Source organism: Sabethes cyaneus, chromosome 1 (genome assembly GCF_943734655.1).
Source record: "Sabethes cyaneus chromosome 1, idSabCyanKW18_F2, whole genome shotgun sequence".
NCBI classification, from domain to species: Eukaryota; Metazoa; Arthropoda; class Insecta; order Diptera; family Culicidae; genus Sabethes; species Sabethes cyaneus.
The window spans coordinates 43328265-43340601 of NC_071353.1; the positions used below are offsets into that span (position 1 = coordinate 43328265).

The 12337-nt window shown below is 36.7% G+C and overlaps 1 non-coding gene across 1 annotated transcript; it reads left to right on the plus strand.

Annotated features, from left to right (window-relative positions):
- Positions 1 to 3925: 3925 nt before the first annotated feature.
- Positions 3926 to 3997, plus strand: Trnaq-cug (transfer RNA glutamine (anticodon CUG)). Its single transcript has one exon. It is a non-coding gene; the product is annotated as a tRNA-Gln (tRNA).
- The last annotated feature ends 8340 nt before the right edge of the window (positions 3998 to 12337 follow it).

Genomic DNA, 12337 nt, shown 5'->3' on the forward strand with positions numbered 1-12337 from the left:
GGCTTACATAATGCTTCAGCGCATTTTTTGAGTACAACAGACGGGATTCCATCTGGACCCACGCTAAAGCTGGTTTTCAACTTCAGAAGTCCCGTTTCAACGTCCGCTGTCGAGAAATGAGGAAGCCCAAAGTTTAAAATATCTTCAGAAATAATACGTATCGCTTCGTCAATTTGTGAAGTTGAAGCCGCTGTCGAACTAAATACACCAGGTAAGTGTCTAACAAACATGTTGCAAGTAGCTTGGATATTATCAGACACTAAGTCTCCGAAAAACATACCAGAAGGGAGGCCATTTTGTTTGCGTTTATCATTAACAAACGACCAAAATCGTTTTGGGTTTCTTCTCAAGTCGTACTGTGTACGCTTTACGAAGCATGAATATGGGTGTCGGTTATAAGCCATACACTCATTGCTTATCTGGTTGGAAGCACGCTTCGTCACGGGATTACGCCTATTAGTGCACCTTCTCAAAACAACAGCCCTCCAGCGCTTTAAAAATCGTAGCAAAAAATCCTACGCATATGCCCAAGTCTCAATCGTTACAGAGTTATTCAACATTTTTAGTTTTCGTTTCTGTTTACCTCAAATTAGGTCTAGTAACTAGCTAGCTCAATTTTGTTATTTTCATTCGAAAACCGAGAATATTTTGTACAGAAAATTGGTCTTGGACTTCCAACTTCATGGGATTTAGTAACTTTTTAAAAGCAAAAAGCTTTGAAATAAGTGTTTCTCAAGACATTTTTATCGAATTTGTCCTAAAAATGTGTGATAAAACTGATTGCTGATATTCACCAATTTGAAGCTCTGGTACCGTTCTGCATTTGTTCTTTGACGTAAAATGCCTATCTCTTCTACTTTCGTTGCAATTTAATTTAAAACGTATGGTTTTGAGTATTGAATTAGTATCTGAAAACTGCAAGAATTCGTACATCACGCATAGCACATGCACACTGGATTACTGCGTGCGATGAACACATGCTGACACGTATGAAAAACAACAGCAATGTTTATCATAGATTGAGGGTTCGCCGCCGCTTTCGCTTGCATAATCTCACAAAACTTAAGCCGCTTAGGCAGCTCTTGAACCTGCAACTAGTGTGGAAAGGCTGCATTTTACCCGGTTCAGCCCGTTCCACACCTCCATGGTGACAAGGGACTGTACCGCAATTTGCCTTGTGCTAGTCTTGAAATCATTTTCCACGATTCGCAAATTTTTATGGTCAATCATCGCTGACGTCACTTGCTGATGAGGCAGAGGCTTCCCTCGAAGCCTCGTTGAAAACAATGTTCCTCATCGGAAACGACGGTGCGTTGTTATAGACGTCCCTGAATTAAAATCATTGTGCTACAAAACGAACACTTCTGGATTTGTGTTCATTTACTTGCATTAGGTAGCCGACGATCAGAAAATTTACAAACCCACTCCTGCTGGGCTATCGTTGCTACACAATTAGCGAAGCCGCAACAAAGGTGAATGTCCGGGAGTCCTTCCGGAGAATACATTTTAATACTGCAATCATTTTCAGAAACGTCCTAGAGAGACCCGAGAAGTCAGTTTCGAAACTGTTTTCCATGTGCGTTTAATCGTGTCCGTCGCACGCGTTGATCTAGTGTGCTATGCGTGATGTATGAGTGAGAGCAGTTTTCAGATACTAATTCAACACTCAAAACCATACGTTTAAAATGAAATTGCAATGAAACTAGAAGAGATGGACGTTTTACGTCAAAGAACGAATTGTAGAACGGTACTAGAGTTTTAAATTGATGAATAACAGCATTCAGTTTTATCACACATTTTTAGGAGAAATTCGATGAAAATGCTTTGAGAAACACTTATTTCAAAACTTTTTGCTTTTAAAAAGTTACCAAAGCTCATGAAGTTGGAGGTTTAAGACCAATTTTCAGTACAAAATTTTCTCAGCTTTCGAATGCAAGTAACATAATTGAGCATAGTTTTTGTACCAGAGCTAATTTAAGGTAAAAAGAACCGAAAACTAAAAATGATCAATAACTTTGCAATGATTGAGATTTGGCCATATGCGTAGAAGGATTTTTTTCATCCAATATGATCCTCTATCGCCCCCTGAAATATCTGCACTAAGCTACCTAACACTCTGTATATTACATCCACTTGTAGCTTACGTTGCATGTTATCCTGTGAGTGAGTGAACATTTTAACCACTGGTTTTAGTAAATCCTCACATACGATAAAAATAATTTTTTCTATGTTATTCTATCATTATTCTTAATAGATAGCAGATTTAAATGGAAAATAAACCTTTACTAATAAAAATTTTCGAATTTTTATCAACGGCACTGTCCTCTCAAGAAAACCGTCGACGAAAGTAGGTAAATAAGCTTATTAAAACTTTGAAAGCTCTTGTTAAAATATTTTAAAGTATATACAATTCCAACTTCTTGTTCTATTTTGGTAAGTTTCATATATCCTCCTATGAACACGCTAAACTACTGCTGCATGCAGATCATAGAGACAGCGTTTACAGAGGTAAGCGTCATCAATCCTGTGGCAGGATTCCTGACAGCTGTTGTGGCTTTGGGCAGCCTCCAATAAACTTGCTTGCATCAACCTTGAGACAGCACTTGCAAAGTATCGGCGTGGCTAAGTTGGCATCAGGTGTAATTTATCGACATCCATTAAATCATTACAGAACTTTTTTTCGATAGTGAGTTTGTAGAGTTAGATAACCGAATCAGTTCGGTCAATTCTGACTGAAAAATAAATTATTTTAAACGGAATCACACATTTTAAAAATAAAACGACGACTGTAAACTCACCTATATTTTTAACAGTACGATAAAATCAATTCCTGCCCGATACTGCTGTTCCGCAATAGCCGTCGTCGTCGATTTGGAACATCTCCAAACAGGTGGAAAATTTGTGGCCTCAACCTTGGTAAAATTTGATCCACATGCAACGAAGCCACTACAATAGCAGTCTCAAACCACCCATTATGTAACCTCGTTCGTGTGAACGTTCTATCTAATCAACTTTATTGCGTGACAATCAAAATTTTCATCGCCCCAAGCAATAAGCTGTTTTCGCACGTGGAATCAATATATACACTTCCCCATCGTTGGTGGATACCTATGGAACGAATTGATCGGTTTTCCCATCATCCCGACTAATCTTATCTTTTCCTCATAGGGCAATCGATTTATCCATTGTCATACAATTTCGTCGCCCAACCGCTTGCAGCTGGGAAGGTCTTTTTCACACCGCTAATAAAGCTTAACAACGGAATTGTCAACCGTCCTCGGGCAAATGACGGCTGGGGATAACCGGAATGAAACGTGCTTTGCATCAGTTTGCCTTCCCGGCAAAACGGAAATCCTTTTCCGGTTTCCTGAACCGGCGGATCCGAATAAGAGGAAAACTTTGCACAGGATCATATAAATCAATTTATTTCGAAATATATGGTTCCTTCAAGAACGAAATCCACTAGTGGGCTCACCGAGCGTTTTACGTTGTTAGCTGCTTTGCTGCGGAAGTAGTATAATTCAATTAAGTATCGCAGATAGCTAGTGACCAAAGCTGGATTATGAAAATTTATCGGCACAATTGCTGTTTGATGTGAGTTCTACTTTTATTGCAAGTCACGCACTGCACGTATAATTGGGTGCCGTTTTTACTATCGGTAGCAATTAACGTTTGTACGAATAACGATTGATTCATAAATAGGTTGTAGTAAAAATGGTGCCTGTTCAGTGAAAACGGTAAAGAAATGAATCTATAATTAGTAACTGCCTACGATCAAACCGTGAAAATGCGTTAGGAAGAATGTGAACTAACCGAAAATAATCAGTGTGTGAATGATGATGAAAACTGTAGGTGCTGTAATTCGAATGCCGTTTATGTTTCGGCTCGTTTTTCGAAACGTTTGTTTTGTCGAAACCGTCACATTGGTTCCATGGTGTAATGGTTAGCACTTTGGACTCTGAATCCAACGATCCGAGTTCAAATCTCGGTGGGACCTGGCGGATCTTTTTAACGGCCGCAAAACGGAATTATTTTGTTATTTGATTCAAAGAAAGAACGGTACGAGTTAGGTAAAACTTCGTGAATAAAGTGACAACGACACCTCTGACCCGTTTGAACTTTTCTCGTTCACTTTGTGTGGAATGACTCATATGTTTTTAATATATCCCAATAGGGATATGCTGAGCTAATACGCAATTAAGTAATTTAAGCGTTTTACTTATATTTTAATCGTCAAAACCAAAGCTATTCTTACTTTTCATATACACGTTATTATTTTTCTGGCGAACACTTACAAAATCGAAAGAAATTTTTGACAATTACGAATGGATTTTCATGGTTTAGATACTGATAGACTCATAATAGATGTAGCAATTATGTGATTTCTATTATAATTTTATTTTCAATCACTAATTAAGTGAAAAATAACAAAAAGTTTCAAGGCTAAATTTAGCCATACATTTTCCTCATGATCGCCTTGCTTCACAGGCAGAGACGACAAGTAAATACACCTTCTGTTTACTGCGATTTCGATTACTTTACTTTTAAAAAAAGGGACAGTCTCCCAGTCTCAATAGATCGAAGATTCTTTACGACGATTAAACCTAGACCAATTTGATGTCTTTGCTTGGGAAGTACGCCAGAAAGAGCGGCAAAGTCTACTCGTCCCAACAAAATTTCTTACAACCGCGATTATACCTAGACCAATTTGACGTATGTGTTAGCAAAGTGCGCCAGAAGAAGTGACAAAACTTCCTAGTCTCAATAGGTCGTAGATATTTTACGACGATTAAACCAAGACCGATTTGATATACACGGGCTAGACCAGTGGTGCCCAAGCATAGGCATGGTGCGGGCCATATCAGATCGCCCATGAATGCCAACAACCATTTTCTAGGAATCACCATGATATTTAAACCGGAAACCATTCAGATTCACAACATGCGCGAGGCATAACGATTAAACTGAGGGACTCCTATGTCATCAAAAAAAATTCTCCTAAGTCCACCATCTTTCAAATCAGTCCGCGGGCCGAACGAATCATCTCAAAGGGCCACATGCGGCCCGCGGGCCGCAGTTTGGCCACCACTGGGCTAGACGAAATGATCGGGACAGGCAAAATTTTGAAACATTGAGGTTTGACACCCATATTGATTTGGTTATGCTTATGTCCCAAAAAATCTATCAAAAGTAGGTAATAATTGGAAAACCACAATGCAGACTAGATTCTTGAAACACGAACGCAGATTTCACCATTGGCGTAACTAGGGGGGATACAGAGAGATACAGCCCCCTAGAAAAATAAACCGGCTTTTTTGAGTTTTAGGAAAAATCTATTGTTAGATAATTTTAGATAAAAAAAACTTTAGAGTAATTTTTATATACATCACAGTTGTAAGATACCATGGAATAATGTATATTTAATTTAAATATACCGACGAAATGAAATACAGTTGGATTTCGAATTCGGCAACAAATGCGTGTCGCCTATGTTGCCAAAATCGAAACCGTGCCAAAACCGAGACCCTTTTTTGATATGAAAAAGTTGAATGTAAGTGCGTTAAAAATTGACTATATATTATTAATCAACGATTGCAACCATTTAATGTTTAAAAACTCCGCCAAGACCAATCCGTCCGGTGTAAGTAAGTTTTTGGCAACCTGCGGTAAGACGTAGTCCTACGGCAATAAAAATATTATTGTTCGAAACATTCTATTACCGTAAATTTTTTTCTTGAACACACTGAGAGCACCTTTTTTCGTCATTAAAAGCATGTATGCGAAAACTGAGGGAAATTTAAGCATGCTTTTCGAAGTGAAATATTTTGTGTTGCCAAAAACGGGTACTTTTGTTGCCAAAATCAAGGTATGCCAATATCGAACCGTGCCAAAATCGAACCATCCCAAATTCGAAACCCCACTGTAGTCGAAAAAAATGCCGGGGGCTATAGCCCCCCTAGAAATAAGTGCTAGTTCCGCTAATGAATTTGACGCAACGCGAATTGTGTTCCATCAAGCGGACTTCATAGATTGTTGTAGATGTATCGAATTGTAGCATACACTTCGACCTACTAATGTTCAAATTTTACACGAAATCAAGAGATAGGTACGTAGCTTAAACATTAAGGCGAGGGGCTGTACCAATAGGTGTATACATTTAAGTCAAGTCAAGTCAAGTCCACCTTTGTGTCCTGAAACACAAACTCTTCTACTTTTTTGACCGTTTTTTCTTCATTACATTGTTTGAACTTCTCTTATTGTTTCGTGCTGGAAGCATTAATACTCATTTTTCGAGTTCTTTAGGCTTAAGTGCCCACAACCAATTAATTTTATACAATTTATACAAATAATTTTGACTCCTGTCCAACAATTGTTTTGCCCTCCGATTTTGAAAACCAATTTTAAGCGGGGATGACAAAAACTTGAAAAATAAGCTGCAATGGCTGTATTGAGATTGCGTATCTTATCTATAATCATCTATAATGTATGGTTAACTAAAAATGGCTAAAGGCTATTTACAAAACATAAACACGCCGTTCTATCTACATTTAGTGTAACGGGACGCAACATTTATAGCTCTTACAAAACCGTTCTATCTCCTGGATTTTGATTCGTTGAATGAATAACCTTTAAATTCTCTTCCGGCAAGTAACTAAAAGTTATCTTACAGGAAATTCACACCGGTAGGCCAAACTAAAAAGTATTTATCGATGTCATGTCCCTGACTAACGGGAAAGCAACACTAAACAAATGTTTACGATCTTACCATAAGAACGCCTCATATTGCTGCATGTGGATACTGCAAACAATAAAAACCAATGTTTACTAACAAGTGACCATTGGGATAGAGACGGGTTTTCTCCCCGGGTGCGAGGTAGGTAGGTATGTTCGATAGCAGTGTTCTAAGATTTCATTCCTTGTTTTAACATCGCATGTCTACCCAAATGTTTACGGTATCGCGTGAGAAACTCCCCTTTTATCCGGGTCGATATCAAATCGCAACCCCAATTGCTTGACAATGCTGGTGGACATAATTTTTGGATTCTAAAACTGACCTCGTTTCGGACAGCATAATATACACTCAAATTTAGATTCTGATTAGTTTTGAGCCTAAAATTTAGTTGAAAGACGGCAAGATAGGTTTTTTATCACTTTGAAAAACTCAATGATTGGTAGCAAGTTCCTAGATACACTCAAGTCTTTTTTTACACGGTTTGTTTTTTTCGATTACTCGAAAACGGTGCAGCTAAGGAACTATTTACAATCTACGTGAGGAATGTCGAGCCACTCCCAAATGTATTGAAAAATAAATGAATGGTCTCTAAGTTACCCCGTTCTTAATACTCAAAAAACTAAACCGTGCAAAAAAGTACTTGAGTGTAGTTTGTTAGAACTATTCGCTGCATTTCTTTCCAATGGATATAGATATAGTTACACTGAGAAAACTTTTCGTGTAGTTTCTATGTGTTTCACACATAGATTTTTTCCATGTGGTCAGTAAATGAACTTTATGTGCCAAACAGTTACCATTTATGTGTTTTTAAAATTTACCTTTAAAATTTGCACATACTATTCATATGCACATAATTTTCATGTGTACTTCTGGGCGGACTGTGTTTATATGTGGCACATAATAATCATAAGGATTTTCATATGGAAATTTTCCATTAGTTAGGTGCGGATTATTTTGAGTGTAGTTTTGGAGTGATAACTGCTTGCTGCTGGCGCTAGTGTACATTAAACTGTTCATATACACTAGCGCCAAAGTTGTTGTCACTGCAAAACTACCTATCTTCAATAATCCATTCAAGACAATACCGTGTACCCCCGTTGGTATGACCTTCTTTAATCTGAACATTTTTAATCTGTACCCCGGTGGTATGAATGCATTCACATTAAAAACCGATCAAGCGTCATACACAATTGACGTTAAAGATGACCGGGTAAATTGAAAAAAAAAAAGCAAAAAAACTTAATGCGTTTCCTCTTGCTCAAGAGCTTTGGCAATATAGCTCATATAGAACTTACCTCTCGCCAGTACTCAAAATAGACCATTTTAGTCGAAACTGCCGAGCCAATTACCTCTTCTACAAATCGAACTTTTAGAATTCGCGCATGTTTGGAATGTTTTCAAAACGTTTGTTTTCGTCAAATCAAAACAAGTTCATATATAGGGTGCGCGTCTTGCGCGTATGTGAAAGTGAATACACTCAAGTACTTTTTTTACACGGTTTGGTTTTTTGAATATTAAGAACGGGGTAACTTAGGGACCATTAATTTATCTCTCAATACATTTGGGAGTGGCTGGACATTCCTCACGTAGATTGCAAATAGTTCCTTAGTGGCAGCGTTCTCGAGTAATCGAAAAAAACAAACCATGTAAAAAAAGACTTGAGTGTAGAGTTACCAAATATTCAGATTAAAAATGAACTCGCCCAATCTGAACGAGGTGTTTTTCATATTAGCAGGAGTGTACTTGATAGTGAAAATAGTATTGCCCTTTGCATTGAAAGTTGGATTTTGAGCACACTTGTTCAGTCACACATTTTGTAGGTGAGAAAAGTTGCCAAAATTTCGTGGTAAAAACCCATGAATCTTGGTTGATTCCTATTTGAATTCTAATGCTTACGTAGAGTTGTTATCGACGCTACGAATAATATAAAAATAGTTTCTAAATACATAATTCCGCGCATAATTCATAATTTTAACAAATATGCAGCATATATGAAATAAATGAAAAATTAAATACTATTTGCTTTTCCTACAACTGGTACTGGTGCCACTGCTAAATCAAATGTCAGCTCAGATGGGAGAGTTGTAATGATGGGAAATGCCGATCAAAATCTATAACGATTATTGATAAAGTTTTCTTATCGTTAATAATTAATAACGATAATATGCCAGTATAAGCAAAAATACGTAAGAAATATAACAAAAATGTTAAAATAATAACAAGCCAAGAAGAAGATTTCACTTTGAACCCTCCAATTTTCGATACTCTTCCGTGACGATAAAGTTTGATGGTATTATCGATATAAGATTACTAGCGATATTATCAGTAGCACACTTTTCATCACAGTTTTGAAGGTTGCACTTTATAACTGTGCAGTCCAATTGAGTGCGAAGAGCGCAATATGTAACGATAAAACCGATCTTCAAGACAAATATTATTCTGTTGTATTGCTGCTGGTTGGAACGAGTTTGGAAGTAAATTGGAATCACTTTAGTTGTTATCGAACGATATCAAATTGACACATTAGCGGGGCAAAAGTGCAAAGCTTGAATCAATGTAATTGGCTCAGCAGTAGCTAACAAAATTATAATATCTTCAATCGGCGATAAGTTTCAGAAAGGAATATAGGAATAGGAATCTGCAATTGATAAATCATTGAATCGCACATTTACCCATCGCACTTTTGGTCCTCCTTACTCTACATCGTATACGCAACTTAGCAAGCGTTACGTGAAAACCGCTAATGTAAAAAACCACTATTGTTTACGATTTTTACCTTTGTTATACTATAGCAAAGGTATAGTAATTGTTCGAAAAACACGGAAAATGATCCAAGGCCCGGAAGGCCGGGTGTCATATATACTGAGAAAACTTTTCGTACAGTTTCTATCTGTCCCACATATAGATTTTTGCAATGTGCCCAGTAAATGATCTTTATGTGCCAAACAGTTATAATTTATGAGCACGCGAAAAACTTGCACATACTATTCATATCCGTATAATTTTATGTGTATTTCTGGGAGGATTGTGTTTACATGCGGCACATGATAATCATATGGAAATTTACTATTAGTTATGTGCAGAATATTTTAAGTGTACCAATCGATACACACTTAAAACGTTCGGTAAAATTTTACCGAACTCTGAACAGCCGAACGTTCGGTAAAAAATTCGATGGTGCCAATCGACGTTTACGGATCGTTAGTAATGTTTGGCACCATAAAAAAATTTTACCGAACGTTCGGCTGTTCAAAGTTCCGTAAATTTACCGAACTCGGTACTTTTTTTAAGTGTGTAGGGTTCGACGAACTGAGCAATGTCTGTGTGTTGATGTATGTACCGCTGTTTTTAGTCGCCAGTTTTTCGAAGATGGTTTAACTAAACAATACACTGTTACTTTAGTTTGAAAGTCGTCACTACCTAGTAGATCACTATTCAATTGTTTTTCGATCGTACATTCCGTTTAAAAATTATAAGCAAAAATGTGAAAACTACAAGACTCGATTTTCTCTAGAACAGCTTGACCAATTTCAATAATTTTAGAATAAATTGAAAGGTTTTTCTACTGCCACATCTTGTGTAAAGTTTCGATAGAAAAGAATAAGTAGCTGAAAAGTTATGCTTAAAATATGTTTTGGCTAGGTCTCAATTAGTCGAACGCTTCTCAGAGATGACTAACCGATTAACGCGCTATTAGTCTCATTTGAAAGGTAATATAGCCTCATAGAACACTATTGATTTGTTTTTTGATTGGATGTTTAATTTGAAAGTTATGTGCAGTCGTGTGCAACATATTAAAGTTTACAATTGTTTATAACGATTTTAACCATATAATTATTCAGATTTGAATTATTTTAGAATCAAACGAGAGGCCTTCTGAGAGGCGCTCTGAGCATATCTCCCAAATTTGATAAGAAATGGTCTAGCCGGAGTTATTAAATAGTTATTAAAAAAATGGATGAAATTATTTAAGAAAGCTTTACTGATATGATGCACAGTGGGGCCAAATTGCAAAAATGCGATCAGTTGCTATAGTGTAAAAATGCGTAATTTTTCAAAGGGTAACACACCCTTGGAGAAGTTTATTAATAACATATCCCAAGTAACCATAAGCATTAATCTAAAACCGTATATTGGAAATAATCCCAAGTGCCAAACTTTTGTATATTAGCAATCTTAATGCTTATAAAACGTATATTAACATTGTTGATGCATAGAAGCATTAACGTAAATCAGCATTAAAGAAAGCAATATATGCGCATATAACGTAACAATATAATGCATTTAGTCAATTGCATTAAAACGAGCCGTAAGTGTTGATGAACGGCTTGTACTTGACTTCTTATTTTGCTATTCTGCGGCGACTATTTGTGCCCTCTTCCATCTGACGGTTGCCGTCTTTTTCTACCCTATTGGTAATGCAGGACAAGTAGCAATGATATGAGAGGGAATATCACCAAGATTTAAATACGACTAATTTCTCCTCACTCAATTACATCCGCTACGGTTTAGATAGCAAAGGTGCAAGGAAACGAATGAGGTTGCATGACTAACTCCCGGTTCGAGCCCTGTCTAGAGGTGGTAAGATTATTCAGCATTTCCAAAAATGGTTCTTTTTATCCTGCTCCCCTGGAGATGCAGCAAAAAAATCGCTTGCTTTTTTAGTTTTTTAAATCCCGACCGAATCTATTTGTATTAACCGTAACAAGCAAACGATATATCATCGATACTTTTTCGATATGTCGATAATGTAGACAAAATGACGTTTCGTTTAAGCCTCAAACAAACACTGATAATGCTTATTGGATGCTTGTGGCGTAGCATTTTAACAACCCGCTATTTCGCCTTTTTAGCATTATGTGAGTTCTACAGAAGTATATAAAGAAAAATATGCTTTTAATCATAGTTCTGTATGCTTATACAATGTTGTCCAAGGACTAGTGTTTAGTGCTTACTGGTTACTTGGGTATAGCGCATCTTTTTACACTATTAGGTTTATCGTGAATCCTCTTATTAATGTGATACAAATTTTTGTTTTTTAATATGCGTTCAAAAAATATAGAGTCTTCACAAAAGTTGTGGAACATAGTAAAATAAACAACTTCGTTGCATATAGTAACTATCTATCTCTTACTGGTTGCGAATAATTAAATGATTTGTTTGACAAAGCAGTTTAGAGGGACCCTAATCTGGTCGAACAATACTGGAAGAATAATGGATGTTACGTTGGACTATTTTGATTATTGACTAAGGTATAATTAAAGATGTTTTATATATTTTTAGATACAAAAAATCAGAGGGGTTGTGTACAAGACACGACCGCATATATAGGTGACGCAGGACTACGTAAGTCTCTTTGTAGTGATAGTGGCATGTATTCATGCTTGTAATCATTCAATTCTTCATGTTTACATGCTATATGTAACATATATACATGCTACATGCGTTATATGTAACATTTATCAAAGTAGTAACATAGCATACGTTCAATTCTCAAAAGATTGTGCATTTGAAAGCAATTTAACCAAATCAAGAACACAAACTATTGCTCTCCTGCTACCTTACTGAAATTAAAGATTGTTTTTATTACCCATGGCTCCCCAC